Source organism: Pongo abelii, chromosome X (genome assembly GCF_028885655.2).
Source record: "Pongo abelii isolate AG06213 chromosome X, NHGRI_mPonAbe1-v2.0_pri, whole genome shotgun sequence".
Taxonomy (NCBI): domain Eukaryota; kingdom Metazoa; phylum Chordata; class Mammalia; order Primates; family Hominidae; genus Pongo; species Pongo abelii.
In genome coordinates, this window is record NC_072008.2 from 135,957,620 (window position 1) to 135,984,132 (window position 26,513).

Here is a 26,513-nt window from a genome sequence, read left to right on the forward strand (position 1 = left end):
CTGGGAGTACAGGCATGAGCCACTGGGCCCAGCTAGTATGATTTCTTTTCCTCTGGGTAGATATTCAGTAGTGGGATTGCTGGATCAAATGGTAGTTCTACTTTTAGTTCTTTAAGGAAAGAGGTGGAATCTTGCTATATGGCCCAGGCTGGTCTTGGACTCCTGGCCTGAAGTGATCCTCCTGTCTTGGCTTCCCAAAATGCTGGCATGACAGGCTTGAGCCACTGTGCCTGGCCTATGATTCCATGTAAATGAAATATCCAGAATAGGTAAATCCACAGAAACAGAAAGAAGATAGCTAATTGCCAGAGGTTGAGGGGAGGGGGAAACAAGGAGCAACTGCTTGACAGGTAGGGAGTTTCATTTTGGGGTGATGAAAACAATTTGGAACTAGAGAGGTAGTGGTTGCACAGCACTGGGAATGTACTAAATACCAGTGAATTTTACAACTGAAAGTGTTGTTTTTTTTTTTTTTTTTTTTGAGAAGGAGTCTCAATCTCTCACCCAGGCTGGAGTGCAGTGGCACGATCTCAGCTCACTGCAGTCTCCACCTCCTGGGTTCAAGTGATTCTCCTACCTCAGCCTCCCGAGTAGTAGCTGGGACTACAGGCACCTGCTGCCACGCCCGGCTAATTTTTGTATTTTTAGTAGGGACAGGGTTTCACCATATTGGCCAGGCTGGTCTCAAACTCCTGACCTTGTGATCTGCCCGCCTCGGCCTCCCAAAGTGCTGGGATTACAGGTGTGAGCCACTGCAGCCGGCAGTTAATTTCATATGAATTTGACTTCAACTGACTAAAAATGTACTAGTTGGACAAGCTTGGGCAAGTCACTGAATCTCTCTGTACCTGAATTTCTTCATTTATAAAAGGGGAAAGATATAGTATCTACATTATGGGGTTGTTATGAGTATTAAATAAGCTAATATTTGTAAAATCCTTCGATCAGTGTCTGGCACATACTAAGTGACATATAACTGTGTGTCAAATGGGTCCATGAAGGGAAAGAAATAATAAAAATCCTCGGTAGTGAAACGTTTGGGGATCTATGGTAAAGACAAAAAGGAAAAAAGTGCTTAATGTCCTTCAAGATATAGTCCCATAACCCACTGGTTCTAGAATTTACTGTAGAGATTATTTGAAATGCAAAGTACGAGGCACCACCCCAACCTATTCAATAAAACCCTAAGTGGGACAGTGTCTTGGAATCTAAATTTTAAGGAGCTGTCCCGGGTGATTCTGATGTACATTAAAGTTTGAGAAAATTTGGTAAGAGTATAGACTGAATGTGTATTAAAGGCAGAACATTCATTCCCTAGATTGTAAAGAAAAGAAAAAAAAATCCAAATCCCAGGTTTTAACTTGTTTTTAAATCATCTTCTAACTTTCATCACAAAATGGACAATCCCTGTGGAGCTCTTGCAGTTTAATGAGCAAGAACAGACACACAAGAATACATATAAACACACATCACACACACACACATACCGCACACACATACACACACACACACACAGAGAGAGAGAGAGAGAGAGAGAGAGAGAGAAAGCCGAAATAAGAATGGTATCTTTACTGAGTTATCTATAGCTCGTGACACTATGTGCTTACTCTCTGCTGTTAATGCAGGAAGCTCTATGCTGGGCTGTGTGGAGGACACGGGAAAACGTGGCCCTTGCTGTCCAGATATTTACAAATTCTAAGAGACAAGATGGCTACACTGGGGTGTCTGTGGGTGGTTGGTTTGAGAAGTGTGGTGTGTGGGGACAGAGGATTGATAGAAGGCATGGTGGGCAGGACTTGAGGGGATCCATGCCCCTACTGCTCCTCGTGAATGCCTACTTGTCAGTCAATCCCAAAGTATTCATGGAGTGCGGTCTGCGCAAATGCTGCCAGGCATTATGGGGAATGCTGACTTCTATGACAAGGTGCCTGCTCTCAGATGGGGCCATCTAACTAAGGCACAAGCACAGAAGAGTGCTAAACTGTGCAGTACTTACCTACGGGGCCAAGAGTTCAGGGACGAGAGGACTTCTCAGAGGCAAAGGCATTACCCGAAAGCTTCATGTAGGTGGGGCTCAAAGGATTTGGCCAGGTGGAGGGGAGCTCAGGTGTAGGTACATGAAACGGATCAAGAATTATGTAAATGGGTTCTGCAAGGCACCTCAGTCCCTGCTAACATCCCTAAGCCTGTACAGAATCACCACCACAGCAAGTGAAAAGCAGTACCCCAAATTCAGTGGAATTTGTTGAGTACCCACTAACGTGGGCCACTGAAATGGGTGCTGTTCTTCAATATTCTTTAGCCTCTTTGGGGCAAGAGGTAATAATTTTGCTGAAAGTTCTTGCTAAATTTTATTCTATTCTCCTTCCCAAAAATACATCTCTTTTTCTTTATGTTCAGGTTGTGAGTTTTATTCCTAGGCTTAAATGAAGCAGGTGCTCTCAAGTTCTGAACTCTAAAAATTCCTTATTTTTTTTTAAACCACTATGGAGCGTCTACTGGGTGCTAGGCACTGTTCTAAGTGCTTAACATACAAGAACTCATGTGATCTTTATAACGTTTGCTTCTTCTTCTTCTTTTTTATATACAGAGACGGGTTTCACCATATTGCCCAGGCTGATCTTGAACTCCTGACTTCAACTGTTCCACCCGCCTTGGCCACACAAAGCATTGGGATTACAGGCGTGAGCCACCGCGCCTGGCCCTTATAACGTTTTCAGGAGGTACTTATTAGCCCCCATTTCACAAATGAGGGAATTGAGGCTCAGAGAAAAGTATGCAAGGCAATAGCGCTAGGAAGTGGTGGAGCCAGTATTCAAACCATGTCTGTCTAACTTCAGAGATTGTGTGCTTAACCACTGAGTGGGAAGAGAAAGACTAAAAGAGACTCAGACTTTAAAATGAGTCTTTGGCAAGAAGGGAAGTCAAGTCTGGGCCTCAGCTTCTCCACTGTAAAACAAGTCCTACTATGTGCCAAGGTGGGAGGTCTTGGGGGGAGATGAAGGAGGCTGTGATACACAGATGAGAAATACTGAGTCCTTTTATCCAAGGAACTTAAAATCTAGTCGGAGAGATAGACAGGCAGAGTGTGGAAGTGCTAACTAAAGGGACAAGCTAAAAACTGTGGGGGTACCCCAGAGGAGCAGTCAACTTCCATAGGGAGGATGTGGGTGTCAGGGAAAGGGGCATAAGAGAATGGTCTTTTGTTTGTTTGTTTGTTGTTTGTGACAGAGTCTCGCTCTGTCGCCCAGGCTGGAGTGCAGTGGCAAGATCTCAGCTCACTGCAGCCTCTGCCTCCCAGGTTCAAGCAATTCTCCTGCCTCAGCCTCCCAAGTAGAGGGGATTACAGGCGTGTGCCATTACACCTGGCTAAGTTTGGTATTTTAAGTAGAGACGGGATTTTGCCATGTTGCCCAGGCTGGTCTCGAACTCCTGACCTCAAGTGATCCACCCACCTTGGCCTCCCAAAGTGCTAGGATTACAAGCATGAGCCGCCGCACCCGGATGAGAGAGCTGTCTTGAGTAACAGTTGAGTGAGATTTCAATAAGCTGAGAAAGACATATAAAAAGCTGTGGGAGGGGCCAGGTGGGAGGGGCCAGGTGCGACTGCTCACGCCTATAATCCCAGCACTTTGAGAAGCCAAGGTGGGTGGATCATGTGAAATCAGGAGTTCGAGACCAGCCTGGCCAACATGGTGAAACCCTGTCTCTACTAAAAATACAAAAATTAGCTGGGTGTGGTGGCACGTGCCTGTAATCCCAGCTAGTAGGGAGGCTGAGGCAGGAGAATCGCTTGAACCCAGGAGAAGGAGGTTGCAGTGAGCCAAGATCACGCCATTGCATTCCAGGCTGGGCGACAAGAGCAAAACTCCATCTCAAAAAACAAGCAAGCAAACAAACAAACAAAAAAACCTGTGGGAGGCCACTATGGTGGCTCACACCTGTAATCTCAGCACTTTGGGAGGCGAAGAGGGAAGGATCGCTTGAGGCTAGGAGTTCAAGACCAGCCTGGGCAACACAACGAGAACTCAAGAACTCATTTGTACAATTTTTTTTTTTTTTAACAAAGTTTCGCTCTCGTTGCCCAGGCTGGAGCACAATGGCGCGATCTCGGCTCACTGCAATCTCTGCCTCCTGGGTTCAAGTGATTCTCCTGCCTCAGCCTCTTGAGTAGCTGGGATTACAAGCACCTGCCACCACGCCCGGCTAATATTTGTATATTTAGTAGAGATGGGGTTTCACCATGTTGACCAGGCTGGTCTTGAACTTCTGACCTCAGGTGATCCACCCGCCTCGGCCTCCCAATGTGCTGGGATTACAGGTGTGAGCCACCACACCCAGCCTCATCTGTACAATTTTTTTAAGTGTTTTTTAAAAAAGAAAAGCTGAGGAAGCAGAGCTGACAAAATGGATGACTTATCCAAGGAATGCCGAGGGGGCCAGTCAGGTCAGAAAAGAGGGCTTGTGAGGGACATGGAAAGAAAGGAGGCTAGAACTAAATCAGGGAGGGCCCTAAAGGCTAGGTGAAGGCTCATGGACTTGATTTTGTTGGCAGTGGCCAACCATAGCCAGTTTTTCAAGAGGGCAGATTTCTTAGAGTCCCTTCCACTTCTAGCACTGCACGTTTGATTAAGAACTTTGCTGGCTGGGCGAGGTGGCTCACACACCTATAATCCCAGCATTTTGGAAGGCCAAGGCTGGAGGATCACTTGAGCCCAGGAGTTCCAGACCAGCCTAGGCAACATTGCAAGACCACGCTGCCACCTCCCCCCCTCCCCACCGCCTCTAATGTTAAAAAAAAAAAATTAATTTTTAAGAAAGAACTTTGTTTAGAGCCTAGGAGTCTCAGGGAAGAGGAGAGTGGTCAGCAAGCTGAAGGGCTTGACCTGGTGAGGCCTCTGGGGTGATTTCAGCCCCTTTCCTCATTTTCACTCCTTTGGCTATAAAATCCAAAAAAGTTGTTGGTTGTTTACAGAGTTCAGTTTAACCGGACATGCTGTCTCCCCATCCACACCTGCGGCTCTAAGAGGGCAGAGACCAGGCCATTTGTTCTCCGGGAGCCAGCACTTAGTATCCAGTACTCTGTAGGCAGCTGGAATGTATCTACCTTAGCAACCCTTCTTGCAAAAAAGGCTCATGCCTTTGAAATTTACTAATAACAAATAGAGGCAAAGACTCCTCCCCTACCCCGCTTGTCCTCTGAAACATAAAGTGAAACACTAGAGAGCTCACAGTGTAACACATGTAACACATGGTCACTCTTTCCTGCAGTTTGCACAGCTCTTTCTGTTCCCCCGCGCCCCCCCCACCAACCCGTTCCCTTTCAAGATGGGTAACTTCGAATGAGCCCTTTGGCAGTCCTGAGAGCCTAAGTTCCAAAACTAACTTCACCTTTAATTGATTGAGGTGCAGGGAACAAAGGGACAACTAGAAGCTTCAAATTTGCTTCATTCTATAACTCTAAAGATCTAAACCACTGGAATCTTTTTTTGGACGGGGGGGGGGAGTTGGGGGCATAGGGCTGGGCTGTTTTACCAGCGAGACAAGGGCTCTGATCACAGAACAAAGCAGAGGATTAAACTAATTACCCTATGGATTTAGTTAGAGGTTGGTTTGGGGCCTAAATTACCCTGGGACCCCCCAAATGTCCTGCTTTATCTAGTAAGTTTCAGGAGGGCAGGGCCCAGGCCCATGTCACCCTTAGGTCTCTGTGCTACACCTAGGGAGGTTGGTGATGCTGACACTGATAACTCCTGCATGGTCGGGCGCGGTGGCTCACACCTGTAATCCCAGCACTTTGGGAGCCCGAGACTGGAGGATCGCTTCAGTCCAGCAGTTCAAGACCAGCTGGGTAACATAGCAAGACCTTGTCTCTACTAAAAATAAAAAAATTGGCTGGGCGTGGTGGTGCATGCTGTAGTCCCAGCTACTTGGGAAGCTGAGGCAGGAGGATCGCTTGAGTCCAGGAGTTTGAAGTTGCAGTGAGCCATGATTGCCCCACTGCACTCCAGCCTGGGCAGCAGAGTGAGACCCTGTCTCAAAAAAATCCCCAAAAACCAAAAGCAAAAAAACTCCAGCACGAATCCAGTAGTTTATGGTACACAAAACTCTTTCCCGTCCATACCTCATTGCTCACGGGATGTTCCTGTGAGGGAGGTAGGGCAGGTACATTGATATCCATATTTAAGAGGTAAAGAGAAGACCCAAAATACAGTCTGTGGTATCAGGCTGGCACTACTCAGTCAAATGTCAGGGATTGCTTGAGGTCCCATTGCTAGCTATGGATAAGGAAGGACTAGGACCTGGTTCTTAGAACTTTCCCAAACAACCCTCTTTCCATTACACCAAGCTACCTCTCTGAGAGTCCAGCCCTGGGTCAGTAGATGTTACTGATGGGAGAAATAATTAAGAAAAGCAATCCGCCTGAAAAAGACTATTTTGGCATTACATGGAGGCGCTATACCACACTGAAAAGAACCCTGGATGTAGAGTTAGGACTACTGGGGTTGAGTCCTGGCTCAGGAACTCACTAGCCATGTGATCTTGAGCAAGCCACTCACAGATCCTCATAGACTCAGTTTCCTCAATTACAACATGGAGAGTTATAGTGAGAAACAAATGAAATAACACAAGTGAAAGAGTTTTGTAAACAATCCAATGCTGTACAAAGGTAGGTATTATTATTATGGTTATGTCGTGGTTCTGGCCTCAAATAAAATAATCATTAATACCTACATTCTTCGCAAGGTTTCCCACAGCTCTCCCCACCCTGCTCCTTGGTTTCTCATCATCTCCTGTAGGGCAGGAAGCCTGGCCCCCAACAGGAAAGGGCTCAGAGGAGCTAGAGCTTCAACCAGGAAATAATCATCTTGCCCCAACATTCGTTTTGCCAGATAAATGAGGCAGCCAAATGGTGAGACACAGACTAGTGCAAATCGAGGTGTTCAGGATCTGTTTCGGCCTCAAACCAAGGAGCAAAGTAGCCCTAAAGCCCTAAGGGCTTTCAAGAAGTGGAGATTTAGTAATTTCTGGGTTAATTAAAATCAGCGATGACAGTAAATTCAACTTAAAGCAGAGTTGGTGAGGTCTGCATCATCAGGCCCCATAGAGGCGATTTTCCCCTTAATAATGCATTTTGAGTTCATATATTGATTGGCTTAAACAGATCATTTCCAAATCTTCACATTCCCCTTGATGCAACTTAGGCCAAATATTTTTTAAGGGGTGTGTGTGTGTGTGTGTGTGTGCGCGTGTGGTGTGCAGGAGTAGGGGTGGGGTGCATGAGAGGTTAGGAGTGGCCAAGTAGAATGTCTTGAGGAGAGGTTCCCAAAGCAAAATAAAATGGCCAGCGCCATGTCCACGTTGCTGGCAATAGCTGTTGAGGGTGGTGAGGACAAGCAAGAGGGGTCCTAGAACACCAGGCCTCAGGCAACAGCAAAGCCTCTGCAGCCTTAGATAACTTGCTCCAATGCTCACCCACATCCCTCACACCAGGTGAGGGAGACATACCAGGCAAGTCTCAACTGCCATCTCTAAAGTACTTCCAAAGGAAAGAAGGGACATTGGAGCTGAGAGATGGAACCTCTGGGCCTAGCAGAAGCGAGGTGGGGTGGGGAGGAGGAGGAGGAAGACATTAATCTGGCAGGGCTTCCTTCTAGTCCAAATGACCCTCTGACTTCCTCAGCATGGATAAATATATAACAAATAATATCAATATATCTGCACATAAAGACTTTTTTCGAATTCCTGCTATTCATTTCAAATTCCGTTTACAAAGCACTGAATCCTCCAGGAACTGCTGGGCACCTCCCCTAATACCCTCTAGGCTGAGGCGATGCCTTTGAAGTCCCTGTCATGGGCTCAGGGCTGGAGCTGCTAAGAAACACCCTAAGACTGAAAACAAATCGGCCGGCAGCTTCAGCTCATTCGCAAGCTGCTAGCTGCTCTCCTCGGAGTCAATGTAAAGTCATCAGAGTTCGAATGTGGACCGCAAGCTTCTCAGCCCTTCAGTCCCAGGGATGGCCTGGGATGTAAACACACACGGGGGTTTATTCCTTTGGCCAGGCAGAGAGTCGTTAGGGTAAAGGGTAAGGGTCAAGGGGGCTCGGATTGGTGACTGAGGAGCCCAAGGAAAGCCGGCAGATAGCCGAGTCCTCTAGAGCTGGGCTTTTGGCTCCGAATCATGCAGGCTTCCCACTTTACACAGACCTTTCATCCCTTTCCTCCTCCTTCCTCCCTCGGGTCTCTCGCCACCGCCCCCTACCCCCCGTCTCCATCCCCAGATGCCTCCACGCCCAGGTGGTGTTACCCACTGAGGGTGGCCCAGGGGGTTTGCAGCCGGGGAGGTTGCCACCAAGGGTGGGCCGCCCCGGAGACGAGAGGCGAGGCGGCGAGCCCTGGCATTTTCCTTTCCCCAGCACCTGTCCCACTTCGGCGCCGGGGCTGGGGCTGCACCCGCGGGCGGCCTCGGAGCTTGAGCGCCAGAACCACGCACTGAGGTCGCCCAGGGTGGGGAAGTGGGGGGCCGGGGTAGGGGCGGGGCATCCGGCGGGGACGTCGCCCCCACCGCATGCAAGACCCTTTGCGCCCCCCCCGCCCGCAACATACACTGAGGCTAAAACAGGGGGATGAGAGTCACACAGAGCACGAGCGAAATCGTTCGCTCTCCGACCCGAACGGCGCGTTGCTCGACCCCCCCCTTCCTGGAGCCAGGGGCTGGCCGAGGAAGGTGGCTCCGTTCTTCCCCCGTGGCCAGTGCGGGGTCTGCGGCTGCCCGGCGAGGTTCCGGCTTCCCCGGGACTGGCAGGGGGAGCCCCGAGAACTGCAGGCCCGCCCCCCCTTCCTCCTCCTCCTTCCCCTCCTCCCCCACGTGTCCTCCCTGAGCCCAGCGGCCTGATCCCAGCACCCCCCCGCCACCTCCCTCCTCCCGCTTCGCCCGCTTCCCCGGCGGCGTGGAGAAGAGCAAAGTTGCGACAGCGGCCGGGGGCTCTGCCCAGGTAAAGGGGGCGCCGTGAGGCGGGGGTGGTGGGGGAACGGTGCGGCCCTGCGGCGGGGGCGGGGGGAGGATAAAGAAACTTGCTTCCCGCGGCCCCCACCCCGCGTGGGTTCTGATCTTGCGTGGAACGAGCCCGCGTGGCGAGTCGCGGCGACACTGCTGGGACCGAGGCCGGCACCTGGACCCGGACCCGGTCCGCGCGCTTGGGCCGGCTCGGCGGGCGCAGGCAGCGGGCCAGGCCAGCACCCAGGCAAGGGCGGGGTGGGTGGCCGTACACCGGACCGAATCGGGGACTCCGGTGGCGTGGGCGCGGGCCGAACCCGGACCGGGCCGATTTGGGTGGCGAAGTAGGACGTGGATTCGGGGGCGGGGCGCGGCGGGAGGGGGAAACCAGGCCTGGCCAGACTGGCCTGGGCGTGGGGGCGGGGGGCGAGTTCGGGGCACTTGCTGGGCTCTGGACCGAGCGGTAGGGCGGGGCGGCGCTAGGGGCTGGGCCGGACCCGCAGGGAGAGGGCGAGGGGAGGGAGAGCCGGGGGTGGAGTAGGGGCGTGGAGTTGTGAGCGGGGTCTGGCCTCGGCCGGGGGCGAAGGTAGATCGGCGGGGCCGCGAGCGGAGGGAGGGAGGCCCGCGGCAGCGCGGCGGCAGCGAAGGCCAGCTTCCGCGGAGTTTGTGCCCGGGCTTCCCGGGCTCCGGCCGCCTCACGCACACAAATGGGGCTAGGGGACTGAGTGGTAAGCAACTCCGAGTGTTAGACGGTGATCGGGCGGCGATTCCGGGAAAAGCGAGGAAAGACACCGTCTGCGATTGTGCCGCACCCCCACCCACCTCTTAGCATCTGGATTCTGCTCTCGTAGTGGGGGCCGCGGACCCTCCCCGCCACAGTCTTTTTACTCTCCAGCACTCCCACCGCCTTCCCCCTTCTTAAGCCATCTGACTCTCCTTGGGGTATGTGTTTTGGGGGGTGGACGGCGACGGGGGTGGGGGATACTTTCCTGCCCGTGGCGGCAACCTAGTTCGTATCTTATTCCTACAAGGTAGCGTCGCTTCGAGTCGCATGGACATTGGGGTTTAGATAATTTACCCCCCACCCAAGCGACTTAATGGCTTTTAAGCAAAAGGCGAATACCTGGATTTCCATGGCAGGGATGAGGTTTGAAGATTGGGATTCACCCCCAGCTCACTTCCACTACCAACCCCTCTTTCTTGTGAGCCACTTCCACGGGTATCCAAACCTGGGGGGGAGGGGGGACGGGAGTATTAATATGCTTCTCTATTTCTACACAGGGTCGGCGTGACGAAGGACGGCTAGCCTTGGAGGGAAAGTAGCCACCAGTCCAACTCGGGTCGCCCCCACCATTATTTCGGTGAGGGGGCAACGCTAAGAAGGGGATACTGGTGGGTAGGGGCCCAGTATAAGGGAGAGGGCTGGGTAGTCGTCCCCAGAGGGACTCCGTGTCTTGGCGGGGAGAGAGAGAGGCGAGCCCCGGCTTCAGGGGAGGGGTTCCGGGGAGGGAGATGGGGGGGTGGCGACGACGGTGGGGGGGGGAGCGGGAAGAAGGGGGAGTCACGCCCTGCCTGCAAGGGGAGCCTCCCTCAGGCCCCTGGGAGAAGGGGACTGAATGCGTCTGTTCTCCGCTGCCCGGCAGAGGAGATCTGGGGTCTCCAGATTTGCACACTGGATCGGCACCAGTGGCCTGAGAAAGTCAGGTCGGGGCATAAGGTGGAGAGCGTTGGAAGAAAGAGAGAGAACCCTTTGGCCGCGGCTCACTGACCCTCTCCCTTCCTCAACCTCCCCCTTCGAGGGGCGTCGAGGTGGGGGGGGACGTGGGGCTCCTGCAGCCCCGCAGATTGAGCGCCTCCGCCTCTCCCGGGAGTCTAGCTTTTTGCCCGGCTTGCTGCAGCCACTGCTGCCTCCCTCTCCGGAATCTGCTCGGTCCTCTCAGCGATCCCCTCCTCCTCTCCTCCCCTCCCAGTGTCACCGGGGCTGCTTGGCTCTGCCCCCTTCGCCGCCGCTTGCTCCCTGCTTTCGTCCCTCCCTCTCTTGCTCGCTCCCTCCCTTCGCCTCCTCCTCCCCATTCCCCCCCACCCGCGTAGGCGGCATTCTGGGAGTTGTAGTCCGGTGGAGCGGGGGTTGGCGCCGCCCGCGGACCCAGCCGGACTCCACTTCCCGTCGAGCCCTGCGACCGGCACCCACTCCACCAGGCTTCGCTCGCACACAGACACACACACACACCGCTCTCCCCCTCACTCTTTCGCTCGCCGCGGCTGCTGCCAGTGTGTGGCTCTGTCTCTCCTCCGCTTTGCTGAGCCCTCCCTTCTTCCTCTCAGTTCCTAGAGTCCGACCGCCGCCGCCGCCGAGAGAGAGGAGAAGGAGGTCGGTGGCGATAAGGGGCGGAGGGGGGCATCAGATCGGGGCAGTATTAGGCGGGTGGTGGTTAAGAGGGAGTAAGAGGGAGCCCGGGTGGCGGCCTGAGCCTCCCCGCGGAGCCGACCCAGGAACAGGTGCGTCTTTTTTCTCTCTCCCCCAATCCCTCCACCCCTTTTGACTCCCCGGCTTTTTCGTATCCCCCCACCCGCTTCTTTCTATCTTAAGCCTTTCTCCAACCCTGTTCCTTCTTCTCCCTGCGGCCGCTCGGCTTGCCCCCCGGGGGCGCCGTCCTCTTCGTGTCCCCGGACGTAGCGCTCCCCGGAGCTGGCTATGTCTTCGCCCCTCCCTTCGGGACAGCTCCCCTCCACTTCCCACCTTCGTACCCCATCCCCTGACTTGCCCTACCCCCTTCTCGACCCCCTTCTCTCTTAGCCAGGTGAGACTCGTTCGCCACGATCCGAGAGAGTCTTCTTCTCGGCTGGGCGGGGGTCTCCATGGAAACGGGGGTCGGTTGATCCTGGGGGGGGAAACCATAGGAATTACCCCACTCCTCGGAAAGGGAGGTGGAGGCTATGGTCTTGTTAACTACCTGACCCCAACCCCCGATCCAAGGATCCGACGATCCGAAGGGAGGCTGGCTAGCAGGGCAGGGCGAGAAAAGGCTTATTTTTTGGGGGGGGGGGGGTGTCCGTGATGAAGTGTTGAAGAGACCGGGAGAAAATACCCTCCAACCTCAGAGGGGAGGTGCGACGGGTGCTCTTCAGGGCTGCTTTCTTCCCGGCGCTGGGGTGCGGGAACCGTAGGGTAAGGGGTACCCCTAGGTGGCGGCGGGGCCTGGGTTCGGGAGTGGGAGTGCTGTGATGGGGGCAGGGGCAATTATCCGAGTCCCTGGAAAAAAGGCGGGGGATGACTTCGGAGCGCCCTGGCTCCGCTGCCCTCGCTCTAGGGGCGGGGGCCGCCGGGCCGGGCGCGGCGGGGAGGGGGCTTAAATTGAAGGAAGATGAGATCGGGGGCAATTCACACTAGCACCGGCAAGCCAGAGGGGAGATCCGGCGTGCAAGCCCTCCACCCGCTTCGCGCCAGGCCTGGAGGCAAGGGGTCGGCGAGCGAAGCCGAGGGCTGGAAGGAGGGAGGCTCCGGTTACGGGGCCGGGTTTCGGGATCAGGGGCAATCCCCCGGCCCTTGGAGAAGGAGGGAGAGGGATGGCCGCGAACCCCAGGGCTCCCCCACCCCGGGTCCTAAGGGGCGTGAGGAACGGACAGCAGGCCCAGCGGAGCTGGATTCGAGCGGATCGCGGCCGGGGAGTGGGAGGGCTTAGTGGTGGGCTTCGGGGGGAGCAGTCCGGCGGCGGGGCGGGCGGGCGGGGCGTGGGGCTCCGGCGGGCGGCGGGGCGGGGCCGGGGCGGCGCTGCTGCCGCCGCCGCTGCCGCCGCCGCCGCTGCTGCTCCTGCTGGGGCCGCCGCAGCCGTTGCCGCCGCCGCCGCCGCCGCTTCTGGGCGGGGAACGGAGGCCAAAGAGAGTCCCGTGCCGGGGCAGAGGGCGCAGGCGGCGCGCGGTGGGGAGGGGGCCGTCCTGGGGGCGGGGGCAGGCGGGGGGGTGGAGCCCCCGACGGGGGGCGGTACGAGCCGGGACGACGACGACGAGGAGCCCCGGGGGCCGGGTGCATGGAGGACGAGGTGCTGGGAGAAGGAAGGGGGGTGTGGGTCCCGCGACTGGCCTCGTGGGCTTGGCTCTTCGAGGTTCGGTTTCGGGACAGAGCCCTGCAGGGGCGCCAAGAGGCCGGGGAAGGGATAGGGAGGTGAACTGGTCGGTGGAGGGGGCCCTCCTCGCCGGGGTCCCGCCGAGAGGAAGGCTGGGCCAGAGGGACGTCCGGGGCAAGGCTGGGAGGAGCCGGCCGCACCTCGGCTGGGGATTTCGCGTTATGGAGGTGCGGGAGATTGTTGTAGGGAAAGACGTGGTCGAGGGGAAAGGTGGGAGGGAAACACTGCAAACCTGGGAGGCCAACAGCACAGGCCCGTGGGGGTGCCCTTCTATTCCGCACCTCCTCCTCCCTGAGTGGAAGCACTATGTTTTTGTTTTATTGTTTTGAAATTTTCAATGTTGGCTGATCGAAACTGTCGATGGGGTGATATTCATTCTTGGTGTCTCCTGGAGTAGACAGTAAAGACAGGCATCCTTTGGCGAGCAAGCATCTAGCCCAGGGTTTAGAGGCTCTTTACGTTAGTGTGGGAAGGGGGCCCGGTAACTTTGTGCCACAGCTTGATTACTGTTAAGGCAGTTTGGAGGTCGTCCCTGTGGTACAGAGGTGGAGTACAATTGCAAAAATCTTCAGTGAGACTTCTGGAGATGAGTTGTAGGTTAGCGTTACAGTGATTAGCCCTGTGGTTCTTTCAACTTAGAAGGCTCTTTCTCAAAAGCACGCCATTGAGTTACATGGGAAAATAAATGTGGATTGCATTTGGGGTTGGGAGTGGATTAGGTTGATAATAAAATTTCAAGGTTGGAAGGGAGTTTTAAGGTTATTTACTTTTCTGTTGATATGTCCTGTCCTTGAATGTTGGAATTGAGGGAGCTTTATTTTGGGGAAGATGGTAGATGGCACAGTGGAGGATGTCTGGTGCACAGTTTAGGATACTTTAATTGAATGGTGATGTCACCATGTGGTACTAAAGATGACAGTATGTAGGAGAGAAATTTGGGGGATTCCACTGGGGATTAAATGGGATAACCTAATTTTAAGAATCATCCCGGGGCTCCAAATAGAAGCAAAAGGCTGGGGAGGAGCCTGTAAAATTTCGATGGAGGTGAAAAGTTAGTAGCAAAGATTGAGGGAGCTGGGAAGAGCAAGGGGCTTGGTGAGTCAAGTTAAGAGAATCTGAAGGTTGATAGTAGAGTTTAGGGATGTGGCAATCTTGACTAAGTCATGAGGATGTTGTTAGGCGGACATCTTTTGACAGGGCAACTTAGGCAACTGCCCTTGGGGCAGATGTGAGGGATGAAAGGTACAGGCCTTGGGGCACAGAGCCTGACTAAAATTGACCTTAAGAGGGCTGATCCTGATACCAGCTTTGCAACAAGGGTGGTTAGGTTTATTTCTTTTCTTTTCTTTTTTTTTTTAGATGGAGTCTCAGTCGCCCAGGCTGGAGTGCAGTGCCACAATCTCAGCTCACTGTAACCTCCGCCTCCTGGGTTCAAGTTATTCTCCTGCCTTACCCTCCAGAGTAGCTGGGACTGCAGGCGCCCGCCACCATGCCTGGCTAATTTTTTTGTATTTTTAGTAGAGACAGGGTTTCGCCATGTTGGCCAGGCTGGTCTTGAACTCCTGACCTCAGGTGCTCCACCTGGCCTGGTTTATTTTTGTCCTGGCTGTAAGTCATTGATGAGGAAGAAGAGGGGTTTCATCTCTCCCTTGTCTGAGTTCAAGAGGATTTTTTTAAAAATTTTTTTAGAATAGGCCAATAAGGAAGGGACAGCAAATTTTTAGAATAGGCCAATAAGGAAGGGACAGCAAAACAAATCGTTGGCATAGGGCAGAGAAAAGCTAAGGCCCCGGCAAGCTCTGCTGCTGGAGTCTGCATAGGGCAGAGTGGAGGGAGTTCCACAAGACATGATGGCTGCACCAAGAACACTCATGTGGGTCCGGCTATTTTGATTTGCCAGGAAAGTGTAGATAAAGAGGGAGGATCCCTTTCTCAGTGACATAGACATTCTTGGGAAGAAAAGAGGGGTCCTCCAGAGGGCTCTGCTTCATTTATGATGCAGTTCATGAAATAGAAAAAAATGGGCCGGGTGCAGTGGCTCACGCCTGTAACCCCAGCAGTTTGGGAGGCCGAGGCAGGCAGATCACTTGAAGTCAGGAGTTCAAGACCAGCCTGGCCAACATGGTGAAAACCCCGTTTCTACTAAAATCACAAAAATTAGCCAGGTGTGGTGGGGCACGCCTGTAATCCTAGCTACTTGGGAGGTGGAGGCACAAGAATTGCTTCAACCTGGGAGGCGGAGGTTACAGTGCGCCAAGATCGCACCACTGCACTCCAGCCTGGGCAACAGAGCGAGAGTCCATCTCAAAAACAAAAAAAAAAAAAAAGAGAAAAAAAAAAATGAAAAAATGTTTAGTATGGGGAGTGGAGGATCTCAGGACACTACTGGTTGGATTATGGGTTGTAGGGAAGGGCTTCTTTGAGAGAAACAGAATTATGGGAAAAAAGGACTTGGACACTAGAGGGAAGGAAGGCAAGAAGGAGAAGTCAGGAAGAGGGCTGGTTGAGCAATGAAAGGAAAAGAAAGGTGATCATCACTGGTCCCACGTAAGGGCCAACTAAGGAAAAAGTCAAACCTTGGAATCTCTAGGACAATGTTTTCCAAAGTAAACTTTGAAGAACTCTTAAAGCTCTTTACAATTTCATACTGGAATCACTAAGGCTGGGGCAAGAGAGAAGGAATATATGGGTTAAAAGTAGGGTGGGGGATAAACTGTCATTTAGAGAGATACAAGCATATTTATCCATAAGGAAACAGGGAACTTAGAGATTATATACAGGTTAAAATGCAGAATGTGAGAGAAAAAGAGAGGAATTAAGAGCCAAAGGAGGAAGATATTTACTCAGATATCTTTTGGAGCTGGTGTTAGGGAGCAGAAAAGCTTGCCTTTGATAGCCACTGCTCTGAGAGGACCCAGGAAGCAGAGGTTAGCTGGGATCTAGGACTTACACATCTAAACATTAATTAGAAAATCTAGACTAAAGTAAGGATACTGAATGGGGGGGAGGGATTCACTGTCCTAAATAGAGTGGCCTTGAAAGAAGGAAAAAGTGGGAATCCACCAGTGTTTCCAGTCTGCAGGTGGGAAGGATCCTAGGTATCAGGAGATGAGTGATGGAAATTCCAGGGTGAAACTGGATAAAAAACTGAGTGGCATGAGAGCCTGTGGGCCAGAATTGGAGGGTGGGGTTAGGGGCATGGAAGAGAGGCTCTAATCAGGGCTTGGACTGGAGGCCACACGGAGTAATTCATTGATTCTGGGCTGAGCTAAGCTTGGGATGAAATAGAACAGTCAAAGAGAGTAGAGAGCTGTTCTTCAGGGCCAATCAGCATCAGAATCAGAGTGAAGAAATTCGAGGTCAAGTTTGGGTGGGAAAGTGAACGCTGGAGTGGAACAGAGGGCGCTGGAGAAAGTGACACAATTGTTGGGGTAGAATAGGAAAAGGGAGAAGCCACTGATGATTACATAACCCAGAGGGAAGACCCTAGGCCTTCGAGTTTTCAAAGAGAAGGGAAGTTTCTTAATGCTGGAGTTTGAATTAGGTGTGAGTCCATGCTTGCCAGAGTGTTTAGTGTCAGGATGGCCAAAGAGGGAGGTAATATCTACTTTTCGGCCCCTAGGATGCTAGTATAGTATTTGATATAATTTTACATGTGAACTAGGCTTTATTAATGCCCATTTTTGAATGGTTATCCTTAAAATAATGTAGAAATGGTTCTTTTTCTAAGTTAAATCATTCCCTTTCCCACTGTTTATAACTTAAAAGCAATCTTTTATGATGAGAACTTTCTTTGGCGAACTGAAATTTCATTCTGGTCAAGAGTAAAATTTAACTCTGTGTTTCTATCCCCGTAATTCAAATATACTGTTCTAGTTTTCTTTTTTATTCTAAGCAGAAGTGACCTTTTCCCCATAAAACATAAAAAAGGATCTTTTTTTTTTTTTAAAAAAAAAAGTAACTGTAGGCTGCATGTGAAGGTCATATTTTCCCTGGTCAATGAATTATGATGAATTTGAATACAGCTGATACATTATTTGCAAAATGTGGTGATTTTCAGATTTACTCATCACAGTATGTGAGGCAGGATACCTCTTCATTTGTATTTTAAGAAAACCTTAAGCTGAAGGTGCGTGAGGAATCCAGAGTACCAAGGAGCAGGGAAAGCTTTGTATTTTGGGCTTCTTTACCTTGGGTCTGCTAAGAAACAAAATTTGGTTACCTCATTACTAAGGTATGCCTAGAAATCATAGTGTTAGTGCCATTTAAGGGTACTATTGAGTTTTGTTATAATGCTGATGTCCAGGGACAAGGAGAACAAGCAGATTTTTGCTTTTCCAAGTTTTGAGGAGAAGTGCACCGTATATGACTATGATCGCAGAGGTGAGTTGATGCACTGTATACCTGAATCCATGAGATGATTATCTTCTGATAATGAGGCTTTACTCAATTTAACTTGGTTGTACCACACCCCAGTTAGTATAGTACAGTAGTTCTCAAACTTGAACTCCTCAGAATTTACTGGGGGGCTTTGGAGACCGACAACCTCAGGTTAGAGTGCTTACTGTTCTACTTCTTAGCTATGTGGCAGGAGGCAAGTCACTTAACTTTCTTTTGTTCTTTTTTTTGACAGAGTCTCGCTCTGTCACCCAGGCTGGAGTGTAGTGGCATGATCTCGGCTCACTGCAAGCTCCGCTGCTCGGGTTCAAGCCATTCTCCTGCCTCAGCCTCGCAAGTAGCTAGGACTACAGGCGCCCGCCACCACACCTGGCTAATTTTTTTTTTTTTTTTTTTTTTTTAGTAGAGACGGGATTTCACCGTGTTAGCCAGGATGGTCTCGATCTCCTGAGCTCGTGATCTGCCCATCTTGGCCTCCCAAAGTGCTGGGATTACAGGCTTGAGCCACCGCACCCGTCTTTTTTTTTTTTTTTTTTTTTTTTTTTTACCGGAGACAGTCTAGCTCTGTTGCCCAGGCTGGAGTACAGTGGTGCGATCTCAGCTCACTGCAACCTCCGTCTCCTGGGTTCAAGCTATTCTCCCACCTCAGCCTCCTGAGTAGCTGGGATTAAACGTTCCCACCACCATGCCTGGCTAACTTCTGAATTTTTAGTAGAGACGGGGTTTTACCATGTTGGCCAGGACAGTCTTGAACTCCTGACCTGAAGTGATCTGCCCACCTCAGCCTCTCAAAATGTTGGGATTACAGGCATGAGCCACCGTGCCAGGTCTTCACTTAACTTTCTTTCTTTTTTTTTTTTTTTTTTTTTTTTTAGACGGAGTCTTGCTCTGTCACCCAGGTTGAAGTGCAGTGGTGCTATCTCGGCTCACTGCAACCTCCGCCTCCCGGGTTCAAGCGATTCTCGTGCCTCAGCCTCTCGAGTAGCTGGGATTACAAGCGCCCAGCACCACGCCCAGCTAATTTTTGTATTTTTAGTAGAGATGGGGTTTTGCCATGTTGGCCAGGCTGGTCTCAAACTCCTGACGTCAGGTGATCATCCCACCTCAGCCTCCCAAAGTGCTGGGATTGCAGGCATGGGCCACCGTGCCCGGCCCACTTAACTTTGTTGAGCCTCAGTTTTCTCATCTATACAATGGAGATGATAATACCAATTTCACAGGGCTGTGAGGATTACACAAAATCATCCCAGGCCCATAGTAGGTGCTCAATAAATGGGACCTATTATTTTATATATATATATATATTTTTTTTTTTCTTTTTCTTTTTCTTTTTTGAGATGGAGTCTCACTCTTTCACCCAGGCTGGAGTGCAGTGGCGCTATCTCGGCTCACTGCAAGCTCTGCCTCCTGGATTCACGCCATTCTCTTGCCTCAGCCTCCTGAGTAGCTGGGACTACAGGCGCCCACCACCGTGCCTGGCTAATTTTTTGCATTTTTAGTAGAGACGGGGTTTCACCGTGTTAGCCAGGATGGTCTCAATCTCCTGACCTCGTGATCCACCCACCTTGGCCTCCCAAAGTGCTGGGATTACAGGTGTGAGCCACTGTGCCCAGCCCTATTATTATATTATTATCTAATTTTTCTTGTTCAATTGTATCCTATTATGTTATAGTAAACATGGTGGCAGCATGAAAACTATCAACAGTTTCTCAGTGGTCCCCTTATATCTTGATTCTCTGTCCTCTTTCTTCATATTCCTGTTGTATTAGTACACATTTAGCATTTACAACGTGCTAGGAAGAAAGCTTGACTCATCACTGCATCCACCTTTGAGGTGGAAGTGGCGGCTTCTTTAACAGCTATGCTGTAACACTGCTCAATAGTTCAGGACAGGAACTGAGGAGTGTATATCCAGTTGAAACTTTAGGGAACATTTCGGGCCATGGGTGACATTTTTAAAAACCATTGCTTTCTGAAAAGGGCTGTTGTGTTTATTTAATTAATTTATTTATTTGTTTATTTATTGATTGATTGATTTGAAACCGAGCCTCACTGTGTTGCCCAGGTTAGAGTGCAGTGGTGTGATCTCGGCTTACTGCAACCTCCACCTCCCGGGTTCAAGTGATTCTTCTGCCTCAGCCTCCCATGTAGCTGGGACTACAGGTGTGAGCCACCATGCCTGGCTAATTTTTGTATTTATATTATTTATTTATTTTTTGAGATAGAATTTCATTCTTGTTGCCCAGGCTGGAGTGCAGTGGTGCAATCTTGGCTCACTGCAACCTACGCCTCCTGGTTTCAAGTGATTCTCCTGCCTCAGCCTTCCTAGTAGCTGGAATTATAGGCACCCACCACCACGCCCGGCTGATTTTTGTATTTTTTCTAGTAGAGATGGGGTTTTGCCATGTTGGCCTGGCTGGTCTCGAACTCCTGACCTCAAGTGAGCCGTCTGCCTTGGCCTCCCAAAGTGTTGGGATTACAGGCGTGAGCCACTGCGCCCAGTCTATTTATTTATTTTTGAGACAGGGTCTGGCTCTGTTGCCTCAGCCTCCCGAGTAGCTGGGACAGGCCACCATGCCCGGACAATTGTTTTTATTTTTATTTTTAGTAGAGACAGGGTCTCCCCGTGTTGCCCAGGCTGCTCTCAAACTCCTGAGCTCCAGCATTCCTCCTGTCTTAACTTCCCAAGGTGCTGGGATTACAGGTGTGAGCCACTGTGCCTGACAGAAAATATTCTTTTTTTTTTTTTTTTTTTTTTTTTGAGACAGAGTCTTGCTCTGCTGCCCAGGCTGGAGTGCAGTGGCGCGATCTCGGCTCACTGCAACCTCCGTCTCCCGGGTTCAAGCAATTCTCCTGCCTCAGCCTCCTGAGTAGCTGGGATTACAGGCGCCTGCCACCACGCCCAGCTAATTTTTTTTTTGTATTTTTAGTAGAGACGGGGTTTCACCATGTTGGTCAGGCTGGTCTCAAACCCCTGACCTCTTGATCCATCCGCCTCGGCCTCCCAAAGTGCTGGGATTACAGGCGTGAGCCACCGTGCCCTGCGCTTTTTATTTTATTTTTGTTTCTGAGATGGAGTCTTGCTCTATTGCCCAGGCTGAAGTAGAGAGGTACAAACTCGGCTCACTGCAGCTTCGACCTCCCGGGCTCAAGTGATCTTCCCACTTCATCCTCCCGAGTAGCTAGGACCACAGGCCCATACCACCAGGCACAGCTGATTTTTAAAATAATTTTTGGGCCAGGCACAGCAGCTCACGCCTATAATCCCGCCACTTTGGGAGGCCGAGGCTGGCAGATCGCTTGAGCCTAGGAGTTCAAGACCAGCCTGGGCAATGTAGCGAGACCCTGTCTCTACAAAATAATACAAAAATTACCTGGGCTTGGTGGCGCCAGGTGTGGTGGCATGTGTCTATAGTCCCAGCTACTTGGGAAGCTGAGGTGGGAGGGCCACTTGAGCCCAGGAGTGCCGCTACAGTGAGCTGTGATCATGCCAGTGCACTTCGGCCCGGGTGACAGAGTTGAGACCCAGTCTCAAAATAACAACAACAAACTCTTTGAGCTAATACTGTTTAATGAAAGCTGTATAGATTACACCTTTGAATGAATAATATATATATAATTAGTTGAACCCATAGCTGAGTCTGTTCTGTTGTGAGAAAATAGAAAGAATAACCTGATAGTGGTCTCTCCAAATATCTGTGTTATGTAGTCCAGGAGACTTTTATAAAAGCAAAAGTTGGGTGAGGAAGAATTGTCTTTTTTAAAACTATATATATATATATTTAGAGACCAAGTTATGAGACTGGCTAATTTTTGTATTTTTTGTAGAGACGGGGTTTTACCATGTTGCCAAGGTTGGTCTGGAACTCCTGGGCTTAAGCGATCTGTCTGCCTCGGCCTCTCAGTGTTGGGATTACAGGCGTGAGCCAGTGCGCCCAGCTAGGAATTGTCTTTAGGTGAAAAATTGCGTATCATGAAAATGGTATACTGAAATGGAGACACCAGAGGGCCACTGTCACAGTCTATGGCAGGCAGGACCCGGAAGCATCTCAAAAGGGATTCAGAATGTCTCATATTACAATGATTCAACTTTAGAGTGTGAAAAACACACTAAATATTTATATGGTCCTGCTGAAGATCAAGATTGAAGAAAGCCAATTTGTGTTTTTGTTCTAGTGGAAATTAGAAGTACTCAAAAAATGACCCTAGCTATTTAGGGTGACATTTTGAGGTTGCTTTGCCTTTTGAAAGGACTGATTAATTTCACAATGATCACTTAAGTTTTGTGTGACATCTAGAAGTTGTACAAAATCTTGTAGCTAGAGCCTAGGTTTATTATAAAGCTATGATGAGGTGTTTTTGTTAAATGGAGTAAAGTAATTTTCTTACAGCAGGAAATGGAAGTGAATACTGTTTGAATAATAGGAAAAAAAGTATCATAGCAATGGGTAGAAAGCAAAAAGAATCTGGCAGTGTGAAAATGTAAGTGAGGCCAGGCACGCTGGCTCACGCCTATAATCTCAGCACTTTGGGAGGCAAAGGCAGGAGGACTGCTTGAGGCCAGGAGTTTGAGACCAGCCTAGGCGACATAGGGAGACTCTGACTGTACTGAAAAAAAATTTAAATTAGCCAGGTGTGGTGGCGCACACCTGTGGTCCCAGCTGCTTGAGAGGCTGAGGTAGGAGGATTGCTTGAGCCTGGGAGATCAAGGTTGCAGTGAGCTATGATCATGCGATTGTACTCCAGCCTGGGTTACAGAGCAAGACCCGTCTCAAAGAAAGAAACAAAACGTAAGCAAAAGATTAAAGCTTTTGCATTTGACTACTTCATTCTTGGAATAGATTACCTATGGTCCTTTTTTTATTTTTTAATTTTTATTTTATTTATTTTTTTGAGACAGAGTCTTGCTTTTATAGCTCAGGTTGGTGTGCAATGGCACAATCTCAGCTCTGACCCCCCGGGTTCAAGCGATTCTGCTGCCTCAGCCTCCCGAGTAGCTGGGATTACAGATGCCCCCGCCCCCCACCATGCCCAGCTAATTTTTTGTATTTTTAGTGGAGACAGGGTTTCACCATGTTGGCCAGGCTGGTCTTGAACTCCTGACCTCAGGTGATCTGCCTGCCTTGGCTTCCCAAAATGCTGGGATTACAGGTGTGAGCCACCACATCCGGCCAGTCTATGGTCCTTTTCTAAGTGCTTTCATGTTGTTCCAAATTTTTAGTAGGGACTAGTAGTTTATTCCCATTTTGCAGGTGACATGGTAAATGAACATAGAGAGATAGTCTGAGATGGCTGAGAAGTGAGGACTGGGCGTGTTCTCCAAGTTTTCCCACTGCAGTTGTAGGCTATGGGTGCTAGAGTATATCACTTTTCAAGGCATTACTTGATTAGATGGTTCTGTTTAATATTGCTGCTGTTTGAGTAGATTGTTCTGAATGGATTTTGGATGTTCCTAAACATCAGATCGACCCTGAAAGGATGGGATCCAGCACTAGTGAGGAGAGTGAAAAGGGCGTAGTATTGGTCTGGATGCTAATGCTCACAGAGGAACTCCAGGGAGATTGCAAGCCCTGGCTGCTCGGCTGAGATGACTGTCCAGCCTCCTGAGGCGACTACTTTGGGGTAACTACATTCATTTGAATGATAAACGCTCATGTGTTTAATAGGCAGTTAACATTCCTTTGTATCCAGTCTCATAAATGTTTATAGGTAAGGTTTTAGACATGGAAGTACCCAAAGAGTCTATGAAGGGGTCCATGCTAGACCTATATGCCGGCAACTACTTAGCCTTCCCACTAAATACCAGAATTAATGTATCTGGGAAAAAGATAGAATATGCCTTATAAGACTGATCCCTTCGGGTAGATACCAGTGGAAATATTTGGATAGGAAAAAAAAAAAATCCAGGGGAAGTAGAAAGTGTTAGAATAGATTTTTAGTCAGGCAGAAGTTTGGGATGAACAGCAGAAAGGGCCCTTCTTCCTCCTTTAAATTGCCTGGCAGATTATTTCTAGTTGATTTTGTGTGTGCAGTAGTAGAGGAACCAACTTGGCATGAAGGGAAGCAAAGTAAAGTGTTTAGGGGCATGTCTATGGGACTTCTTTTTTTTTTTCTGAGACAGAGTCTCGCTCTGTTGCTCAGGCTAGACTGCAGTGGCATGATCTTGGCTCACTGCAACTTCTGCCTCCCAGGTTCAAGCAATTCTCCCGCCTCAGCCTCCTGAGTAGCTGGGATTACAGGCGCCCACCACCAGGCCTGACTAATTTTTGTATTTTTAGTAGAGACGGGGTTTCACTATGTGGACCAGGATGGTCTCGAACTCCTGACCTCAAATTATCCACCCACCTCGGCCTCCCAAAGTGCTGGGATTACAGGCATGAGCCACCACGTCTGGCCTCTCTATGGGACTCTTGAGTTTCAGGGAATATTTGGTTAATGGTAGGGAAAGATGAGGGAATATAGATATTGGGGGTAAAGATTGAGGAGAATTTTAGAATACCCTTATATGTATTAGATCATTAAATAACAGTTTATTTTTATTTTTATTTTTTGACACGGAGTCTAGCTCTGTCACCCAGGCTGGAGTGTAGTGGCCTCATCTTGGCTCACTGCAACCTTTGCCTCCCAGGTTCAAGCGATTCCCCTGCCTCAGCCTCCCGAGTAGCTGGGATTACAGGCGCACACCACCATGCCCAGCTAATTTTGTATTTTTAGTAGAGATGGGGTTTCGGCATGTTGGCCAGGCTGGTCTTGAACTCCTGACTTCTAGTGATCCACCTGCCTCTGCCTCTCAAAATGCTGGGATTACAGGCGTGAGCCACTGCACCTGGCCGGAACGGTTTAAATTGGGGTAACTTCCTCATTGGGGGCAGGGGTTGTGGTATGTAATGAAGTAGGGAAAACAGGAATGTTAGTCTCCTAACACATTCTGTTGAATACACATGGAAGAAGGCAGAGTAATCAGGAGGGCAAGCTCTGTAGCAGGAGTTCCACATCTAAAGCTGGGTAAAGTTGTCCTTGCTGGGTGTGTGTACATTTTCCTATGGAAAACAATGAGCAGTCTTTTAGAGCCTTCACTCTAAAAGACTTCTGGGCAGAAGTCATGGCCTTTTCCCTTTAGCCCTGAGGTCTCAGTGTCAGTGGTCTCTTAGATCTCCTCAGGGGTATCTTAGATGCTGTTTTTTCCCAAGAGGAATGATGAGGTGGCCTCTCCTTTTGCTGCTGTAAAGTTTGCCTCTGTCTTATGGGAGCTTTACCAAGAGCTCTGGGTCTCTATTGGAGGAGTAGGTCCCAAAGTTGGTTTTCTTTACTTATTAGTCATCACTGACCCAGCCCTCCTCCTTAAACTGTCTACTGGCCACGCCTATCCTCTCGAGGACAGATTCAGGGCCAGGCTTCAAGATGAATATTTTCCGGCTCTTTCATTTTTTAAAGTCATAATTGCTTCCAGGTCACCAGGCAGTATGAACCAAAAGGAGCCTGGGGGAGCAGGACCACATTTCGTTTAACTGAGAGCTTCTTAAGCTTGGGTTTCTAGCTTACTGTCTTGATGGTAGAGTCCAAGCATGAATAAATGGGTAGGTTTCATGCTATGTGTAGAAGACCGAGTTGTGTTCCATACGTTGAGTGTTCTGCACTTAAGGGGTCTTCAGCCACAAAGGGAACTACATGATCCTGAAGTACTTGTCAGCTGCATGAACACCCTGTCTGATCATTTTCTTTTCTTTCTTTATTTTTTGAGACAGGATCTGTCTTTGTCACCCAGGCTAGAGTACGGTGGTGTGATCTTAGCTCACTGTGGGCTTGACATCCTGGGCTCGAGGGATCCCTTCTGCTACAGCCTCCTGAGTAGCTGGGACCACAGGTGTGCACCATCACACCCAGCTATTTTTTATTTTTTATAGAGACGAGGCCTCACTATGTTGCCCAGGCTGGTCTCAAACTCCTGGGCTCAAGCAATCCTCCTGCCTCAGCCTCCTAAAGTTCTGGGGTTATGGACATGAGCCCATGCCTGGCCTGGTCCTTTTTAAGGTTAAAAACCTCGTAAACAGTGCCTACCTCAGTCAAAAACATTTGTCAGGTAGATGCTCTCTCTGTTACCTCCTTTAATGTCCTTCTCTTCCTCATATGCATGATGACAACCATGCTTTTGCTTATAATTGTTGTGAAATCTGCATGTTTTGGCATCTTTATTTCAAAACAAAACAAAAAAATCCTATCCCATCTGTAAAATCTCCTTTGAGATTTTGGTGCTGCCTATCCTCTATTACTAACTGCCCCAGCCCTGACATAGGCTATAATTTGATGTTATTCTTCCCCTTTTGAGAACACATTCTCTCTAAACTTTTCTAAAATGTCTGTCTTCAGTGCTTCCCCACAGTGTTGCAGTTTGGCCCATGATGGTGAAATATTTCAGGTTCCCCTATTTCATTTTTTTTCCTTTTGGTTATTGCATGCAATGGGCTTTTCTTTTATGCCTATCACACCTGCCCTTGTCTTCTAGTGTGTTCTATTTGGATTTGTTTTGAAGATCTCTGCTTCATTATGGTTTCTCTTCCACTACCCGCTCTCCCTTAGCTTAGCTGCTATTTTTCACCATTTTAAAGTTATTGCGGCCAGGCGCGGTGGCTCACTTCTGTAATCCCAGTACTTTTGGAAGCCAAGGTGGGCGGATCACAAGGTCAGGAGTTCGAGACCAGCCTGGCCAACATGGTGAAACCCCGTCTCTACTAAAAATACAAAAATTAGCCGGGCATAGTGGCCCATGCCTATAATCCCAGCTACTCAGGAGGCTGAGACAGGAGAATCGGTTGAACCCAGGAGGCGGAGGTTGCAGTGAGCCAACATTGCGCCATCGCACTCCAGCCTGGGTGACAGAGCGAGACTCCGTCTCACAAAAAAAAAGTTATTGCTCTCCCATTAGTTCCTTTTCTTTTTGGTTTCCCCTGTTCTGTAGTGTGGTGATTGTCTCTGGCTACCTACTCTTGGCTGCC

The 26,513-nt window shown here is 50.0% G+C and overlaps 1 protein-coding gene across 8 annotated transcripts in view; it reads left to right on the forward strand.

Moving 5' to 3' along the window:
* The first annotated feature begins 8,890 nt into the window (after positions 1–8,890).
* Positions 8,891–26,513, forward strand: part of BCORL1 (BCL6 corepressor like 1) — a 76,905-nt gene continuing 59,282 nt past the window's right edge. For 2 of the 8 annotated variants that reach the window (XM_024241062.3, XM_054545052.2), the window contains exons 1-2: positions 9,577–9,940; positions 10,280–10,359. The gene's annotated coding sequence lies outside the window, so the exon portion shown is untranslated. Of the gene's footprint in view, positions 8,997–9,576; positions 9,941–10,279; positions 10,391–10,596; positions 11,498–12,952; positions 13,039–26,513 lie in introns of those variants that run through there. The other 6 variants (XM_002832092.6, XM_024241066.3, XM_024241063.3 and 3 more) reach the window with 6 other exon arrangements.